Here is a 9,226-nt window from a genome sequence, read left to right as displayed (position 1 = left end):
GTGTTACATTTATTTTCAGAATAAATGTTACATTTTCATCTTGACCCGACCCGTCTCACATGAGAATCACTATTGTTTTGTTTTTTTTTTTTTGGGTAGGAAAATAGTATTTTTATTAAATTTATTATGATATAATAAAGGTACAACTATATACTAATTACATTTGTCTTTTGATAAAGCGCATAAAGACAACACACTAAAGACAACGGTTCGGTAACTACTGTTGTCTTTTTAGTGTTGTCTATGTGCATTTTTCTTGTAGTGATTACTCCGTAACTACTATAGTACTATTTTAGTATTTTTATATATATACTACTATAGTACTATTTTAGTATTTTTATTGCTATATATATGTTCAAATGCGGATGGTGCGCCCAGGTGCAGAGGTGCAGTGAGATGGGAGCCATTGGTCTTGCCTAAATCAACGTCCAGGATTAATAATGATTAACAAAAAACGCGGTGGCAATTTAGTCTTTTTGCATCTAGGTCATATTTAAGGAGCGTGGTTTTCCTTCCTAAGATGCGTGTTTTTTGTGTTGTGTGTTTAAGGTGCGGCAGTTGTTGAAACTTACGTGTGTCTGTCTAAAGCTTTAGGTGCGTTGTTTTCCTTCTTAAGATGTGTGTTTTGTGTGCTTAAGTTGTGTCGACCTAAAGCTTTAGGTGCATGGGTTTCCTTCTTAGGGTGTGCCATTTTTATATTTTTTTACTCAACAGTACAAGTGTTTTTTCAGTTTTGGTTCCCAAGTTCACAATGATCCGATCTAGGTTTTGATGTTTTCAATTATCAAATTCAAAAGAAAAATAATATGATAGCAATATAATAATAAATAGTGGAGTTGTTATCTTTGGAGTAAACATGAAGAAGATGAATGCAGACGGTTTTTATTTTATTTTATTTTATTTATTTTCAATGATTTGAACTGTTGATCTAGATTTGATTAACGACTCAGATATAACTTCATTTTTCACTTGGGAGCATCTCCGCACTAGAACTCATCCCTACATGTGTGTGTGTGTTAGTGTGGGTTCAGGTGAGAACATGCTATCAAGTAAAAAGTGAGCATTGATCTGATCAATTCATTTGGGTCGATCAATAGCTGAAGGTTGCTAAAAAATAAGAGGAAATAGTGTATCAGTTTATAAATATTGCATATTTCAATTATAAAATTAACCTCATGTTTTTCTTTATTATTAAATCCCTCAACCGTTGGTGTACTCTGGTAGGCGGCTGAGATCAATATAATCCTCACTTTAATTTTTACTCTCTCTCTCTCTCCCTCCCTCCCCCTCTCTCTCTCTCTCTCTCTCCCGAATTGAAAATTGCACTATTAGTTACCAGAGAATGCATAATCAGACATTATAGGTTACACAATTGTAATTATAGTAAAAAATTATTGAAATGCTCAATCACACATTACAAGATGCATTATAGGTAGCTCACAATTCTCATAGGTGTTAGATAAATATATCAACGCGTAGTGGAAGCATCAATCATTTTTTCTTAGATTCTATGTTATTGAGAATGTTGAGCAATCTTACCCTTGAAGCGTGCTTTGGTAGAAGCAAATCCTGATCTTTCCAATTGTCCGGCCTCTAGTCCGTCCACTGGCTAGACACGTGAGAACTAACTATATATATATATATATGTATACATACATACATATATATATATATATATATATATATATATATATATATATATATATATATATATATTAATAAACTTTGGCTTTTTGTTAAAAATACCATGCAATATTATTTTTCCACGCAAAACTTTGTTTGAACGAGGTAAAGGTCATGATCAAACTTGGTGAAACCGATAAACCTAGTTTAAAATGTTTATTCAATATTCTTAAATAGAACTCCAACTTCATTATACTCTAGCTAGAGATAGATTCTCGTTGTAAGATTATTGAATATACTAGAACAACCTTTTTACCTCAAAACAGTGGATCCTCTATTGAGCTCCCACATATCTACGTACAATACTGAACTAGGTCACATGGTACACTTTTTGTCCCATAAGGTTGGGAACAAAACACATACTGGCTAACACCAGTCCACCATATGTATAGTACAAGGCGACCATGTTGCCTCAAGTCAAAGGATCATTGTATACTTATAAGTTGTAACATACAACATACCGATGACACGTAGGTAAACACCATGCAGTATGTTGTTGTTAGTCATTGTTCAATGACTTGTTCTCTATCATTCATCCACATGTCCTCTTTCCATATCTCATATGGAATGACATGAGACTCACCAAAAAATGACAATGTGCTAGTCTTATCGAAATTCTCTCTATAAGAAAATCGTGAATCGTGATAGAAATATAGTGACGTAAGGTAAATTGTTGTCGTTTCACAAAGGTTTTTGTGACGAAATTAAATTCCATAGCTATTTTTGGCATAAAGTGAGAAAACCCACTAAATCTTGGCACCCACATTTAGGTGACGCATTTTGCGAGAGATTTAAGTTTCGTCGCCACATTGGCAATGAAAAAGGAAACAACAACTATTTCTGTCACCGTTATGCGATGAAATCATCGACAATAATAAATTCTGTTGCGACGTTTGGCTCAAAGTGGAAAATACTCCCTATAATCTCTCCGTCAATGAATTGACGGTGGAGGGTGATGACAGAACTTGCGACGGTCATTTTTTTTCGTCGTGAAAATATTAATTTTAATTTTTAAGTAAAGTTTATTTTCTCTACAAAATATGTTGACATATTTTCCATAGGAAATGTGACGCCCTACATGTTCGTCATGCTATGACGATGAAATCAGCAATGCAAATTAATTTTGTTGTGATGCTTGGTACAAAGAGAGTTAACAGCGAATGAAGGTTGGTAACGAAACTTGTGATGATTGTTTCATTCGCCGTGAATATATATATATATATATATATATATATATATATATATATATATATATATATATATATATATATATTTATTTATTTATTTATTTATTTATACGTCCCTAATTAGGTGAGAACCATGTCTATGGACAAATTTAAACCACTAATCTAGTAGATCTAACGTTTAAAAATAAACAAAACTTTGTAATATTTATGAAAAGACCCAGCTCATTTTAAAATTTTTAATATTTATGAAAATGACCCTGCTCATTTTTTACTTGATTTCTCATCTATGAGATCTTGAATATCAATGGTTTGAATTTGTCCAATATATATATATATATATATATATATATATATATATATATATATATATATATATATATATATATATATAATGCTCAATTAAGATTTCTATGACTAAGATTTCTATATATATATATATATATATATATATATATAGTGCTCAAGTTCAATTATAAAGAAGTCACGGAATACAGTTAGCATTTTGCTAACATTAAGATATCTCTACTTAAGGTATGTTTTTAAGGATTTTAGAGATCACACAGTACAGTGTACTCTTTTGCACAAATATTTTGGATGGTTTCTTCCTTCCGTTGTGCACATAATATATTTTGAGAAACATCCCTTAATAAACATTGGGTTTGTTTATAGGGGCCTAAGTTGGAGATATCGATCTAACTACCGAGAATAAACATTGGGTTTGTTCATGAGGGGCCTAAGTTGGAGATGTCGATCTAACTGCTCTGATTAAGTGGTGAAGAAAATGGATCTTCTATGTTATTTGTTGAGGCTATTTTTCTGCTTTGATATATCATATATCTCCCTTTCCAACAAACTCTCTTTGGGGACGATAGCAGCAACATACTTGGCTTCAATGGTTCAGTCTACAATCGTTTCCTATTTGAAACTCTTCCAACTGACTGCACTGACTATTACTAAATCAGATGTAGTGGTAATATTAAATTTGTTCTATCCCTTGTAGGCAAATTAAGTAGAGGGATTTATCGCTTCAATTCCAGAAGTCATAGTTGCAGCTTTACTATGCTTTATGTGGGTGATGCCTATGGCATTGGAGTACTTGTCAAATTTACGCTACAGGGAAGCAAGAACTTGTGACTGAAATGCTTGGCAAACACCACCCTACTGCTGCAATTATTTCATAGGGTCTAAGTAGAAGTTCATTTCTACACATGGGAAAATCTCTAAAGCTCTCAAGAATGTTTCCAGAAGCTTTCAATGAAATGAGGAAGTCATGTTCAAATAGTGACAAATGCAAGGCTAAGGCTCGAGAGGGACAAGCTGCAATACTAGAGAAAATGAGGGCTCAGTATCTACATATAATAGAACTAAACAATGTACTTTTATTACTCCATCATTCATAGCATTAGTTATTACATTCCTCAGTTCCTTATATTTTATCTAATAATGGCCACAATAAATTAGAAACAGAAAAAAAAGAAAAAAAGAAAAAAAAAGAGTAATAATAATAGTGTAAAACATTAAAGAAAAGGGATTATCCGATCCGCAGAGACATAATACTATCAACTATCAAGTTAGTTTTTTTTTTTAGTGCTGGCAACACTTAGCTAGTAGCCTTTAGAGATACAACCACTGGGGGAAGACGAACACCACCCATTTTCCTTGCTGCAAAGTTTTTCTCCCCGAGTGGAGTAACTGAATTGTGTCCGGGGCTGAATCCAGGAGAAGTAACAGGCCCCTTTTGAAGGGAAGGTAGTAAAACATGTTGATTTTTCAACTTTGAACTTGAACTTGCAAAGTCCATTCCACTAAGCACGGTAACTGAGTTTTGCCCAGGATTTGGTGTTGGAGGGGTAACAAGTCCCCTTTCCAAAGATGGTAGCAAAACTTGTTGCTTTTTTAACTCTGGACGTGCAAAGATTTTCTCACCCATTGGACTAGAGTTGGGTCGTGGAGGGGTAATAGAGTTGTGTATAGGGCTAGATCCGGGAGAAGTAACAGGTCCCTTTTGAAGGGAAGGTAGTAAAATATGTTGATTTCTCAACTTAGAACGTGCAAAGTCCATTCCGCTAAGCGATGCCACTGAGTTGTGCCCAGGAGGATTGGGTGTTGGACTAACAAAATTGTTCCCAGGGTTGGGTCCTGGGGGGCTAACTTGTCCCTTTTCCAGGGATGGTAGCAAAACTTGTTGGTTTTCGTCCTTTGAACTAGCAAAGTTTATCTCACCAATTGGAGTAACAGAATTGTGCCCCGTGTTGAATTTGGGAGGAGAAACGGGGCGCCATGTTTGGAAAGATGGAAGGAAAAGATTTTCCTTTGCAGACGGAAAATCAGCAAAGTTCTGTTGGCCAAGAGTAGGGTTGGCATTAATGCCAGCGTTGGGCGAGGGAGGGGCAACAGGTCTCCATTGCATAGATGGCAACAAAAATTGATTCATCTTTGTAGTTGCAAAATTCTTTTCATTGAGACCAACAACATTATTGGTATCAAAGTTGAGAGTTGGAGGTGTGACACGCCTCGATTTAGACGGTAACATGATATGATTCTTTCTCATCCATACTTGTTCATCTTCGAGAACAACTCTCCCGTCTTCATCATAGGGGTTGAGGCTCAGTAGAAACAGTAGAGACGTGACTGCCACAATACTAAGAATACCAACTTCAAGTTTCATGATTTTGTTTTGTTTTTTGTTGTCGTTGTTTTTTTTTGTGGGCTAACTGGCTAAGCAAGTATGAAAAGTACGTAAATGAATGTGGTGACGGGAATTAAATGTAAAGAGGAGGCATATTTATAGGTAACACGGTCAAGAATATAATGATATTTTTGGAACTCGTATAATTTTGCAAAAACCAAATGGATTAGAGAAGAGTGTTGACTGGGAAATTTATATCGTGGACCCTAGATCTAAATGATGTTGTTTTGATATTTAAACTTTTAACAGATTTTGTAGTTTTCCGTTTCTCATCATGCATGTTTCACGATAAATTTTAATTTATGTTAGGTATAGAATCAATACTTTTAAGGTACAAAATTTAATAACACGAGACATAAAAATTCACTACACAAGACATACACATGTTATATATTTATTTAATTCTCAAATCTGATTATGTAGATAACTTATGTCCTATGCGCACATAATTTCATAATACAAAAGATAAATTCATAAAATAAGACACATAATATGTTGTGTGTTAGTGTTACAACTTACACAATTACTAATCTATTTCAGGTACAGAATATATACGCTTAAGGCACAAAATTGCATGCATAACATGAGACACAAAAAATCATAACACACGACACATACAAATGTTTTATATATATTTACTTTAGTTTATGTACAGAATAAATATTCTTAAGGTCCAAAATTGCATAACATAAGACACAAAAATGCATAACACAAGATACAAAAAAGCATAGCACAAGACACAAAAACACATATTATTTACTTTATTTCAGGTACAAACTACATACGTTTAAGGTACAAAATGTATAATGACGAGTTACAGAAACACATAACACAAAATAGATACACATGCTTTACAGTTAAAAAATAAAAAGAAAAAAAAATACTCTATAACGTGAATTGAACAATAAACGATCGTCGTCAATTGTGTCGACTGTGGATAGTCTGACCGGAAAGGAATTTATTAATCTATACTATTAATAAAAACAATATCCTCAGTTTTAACTTCCCACCCAAAACAGACCTATAATATTATGATTTGCGTAATATTGTAAAATATGGTAATACAATTCCTATCTCTAATACAATTGTAAATTAAAATAGAATCTATACTATTAATAAAAACAATATCCTCAGTTTTAACTTCCCGCCCAAAACAGACCTATAATATTATGGTTTGCGTAATATTGTAAAATATGGTAATACAATTCCTATCCCTAATACAATTGTAAATTAAAATAGAATTCTTAATAAAATATATTCTTCCCTACGTTCCTATTCGTAATACAATTCTAGACTATAATTACTAATGGTAATAATTCAGTACATATATTTCTCTGCAATGCAATCTATACTATTAATAAAAACAATATCCTCAGTTTTAACTTCTCGCCCAAAACAGACCTATAATATTTTGGTTTGCGTAATATTGTAAAATATGGTAATACAATTCCTATCCCTAATACAATTGTAAATTAAAATAGAATTCCTAATAAAATATATTCTTCCTTATGTTCCTATTCGTAATACAATTCTAGACTAGAATTACTAATGGTTATAATTCAGTATATATATTTCTCTGCAATGCAATCTATACTATTAATAAAAACAATATCCTCAGTTTTAACTTCCCGCCCAAAACAGACCTATAATATTATGGTTTGCGTAATATTGTAAAATATGGTAATACAATTCCTATCTCTAATACAATTGTAAATTAAAATAGAATTCCTAATAAAATATATATTCTTCCCTACGTTCCTATTCGTAATGCAACTCTAGACTAGAATTACTAATGGTTATAATTCAGTATATATATTTCTCTACAATGCAATCTATACTAATAATTCAGTATATATATTTCTCTACAATGCAATCTATACTATTAATAAAAACAATATCTTTCTCTACAATGCAATCTATACTATTAATAAAAACAATATCTTCAGTTTTAACTTCCCGCCCACTATTAATAAAAACAATATCTTCAGTTTTAACTTCCCGCCCAAAACAGACCTATAATATTATGGTTTGCGTAATATTGTAAAATATGGTAATACAATACCTATCTCTAATACAATTGTAAATTAAAATAGAATTCCTAATAAAATATATTCTTCCCTACGTTCCTATTCGTAATACAATTCTAGACTAGAATTACTAATGGTAATAATTCAGTATATATATTTCTCTGCAATGCAATCTATACTATTAATAAAAACAATATCCTCAGTTTTAACTTCCCGCCCAAAACAGACCTATAATATTATGGTTTGCGTAATATTGTAAAATATGGTAATACAATTCCTATCTCTAATACAATTGTAAATTAAAATAGAATTCCTAATAAAATATATATTCTTCCCTACGTTCCTATTCGTAATACAATTCTAGACTAGAATTACTAATGGTAACAATTCAGTATATATATTTCTCTGCAATGCAATCTATACTATTAATAAAAACAATATCCTCAGTTTTAACTTCCCGCCCAAAACAGACCTATAATATTATGGTTTGCGTAATATTATAAAATATGGTAATACAGTTCCTATCCCTAATACAATTGTAAATTAAAATAGAATTCCTAATAAAATATATTCTTCCCTACGTTCCTATTCGTAATACAATTCTAGACTAGAATTACTAATGGTAACAATTCAGTATATATATTTCTCTGCAATGCAATCTATACTATTAATAAAAACAATATCCTCAGTTTTAAATTCACGCCCAAAACAGACCTATAATATTATGGTTTGCGTAATTTCACGCCCAAAACAGACCTATAATATTATGGTTTGCGTAATATCACGCCCAAAACAGACCTATAATATTATGGTTTGCGTAATATTGTAAAATATGGTAATACAATTCCTATCTCTAATACAATTGTAAATTAAAATATTATTCCTAATAAAATATATTCTTCCCTACGTTCCTATTCGTAATACAATTCTAGACTAGAATTACTAATAGTTATAATTCAGTATATATATTTCTCTGCAATGCAATCTATACTATTAATAAAAACAATATCTTCAGTTTCAACTTCCCGCCCAAAACAGGCCGATAGTATTTTGGTATGGTTTGCGTAATATTGTAAAAAATATGAAAATTTGGCATAATTCAACCCGCAAGGCCAACCAATTTTCTGAACGACATTCGTGCATGCAGTTGTCGGCGCACGATTTAAGCCTTTTTAAGTTCATTTTGGGATTTCATTTGCCCCCCCCCTGCGCGCGAGAGAGAGCCTCTATGCTATACAATTCAATAAGCGTTAGAAAAACTCTTGTATAAGTAGTGGTGCAAACCATTTCTCAAACCAATGTAGGACAAAAGTTACTTGAAAGGTTTTTCTCTAAATTTTTCTAACTCAAATGGGTCAACTTTGAGGACCAATTTCTCATTCACCCATTATCAGTTTTGAGCGTACAATATATCAATCTTTTCGTCTAACTACGAAGAACACGAATCCACTTTGACCCGACCCAAATCGAAAGTGGACCCCACATATATTTGTACCACAATATTGCCAGTAAAATGCCATTTTATGCTAATTTTTTTCCAACAGTTATTTGTCCAGAGAATATCAACGTGTTGAAGGAAGAAGATGATATATAGTGAAGGGCAATATCATCTTCACTATATATCATCTTCTTCCTCCAAC

Source organism: Ipomoea triloba, chromosome 3, assembly GCF_003576645.1.
Source record: "Ipomoea triloba cultivar NCNSP0323 chromosome 3, ASM357664v1".
NCBI lineage: Eukaryota > Viridiplantae > Streptophyta > Magnoliopsida > Solanales > Convolvulaceae > Ipomoea > Ipomoea triloba.
This window is presented reverse-complemented; position numbering follows the sequence as displayed.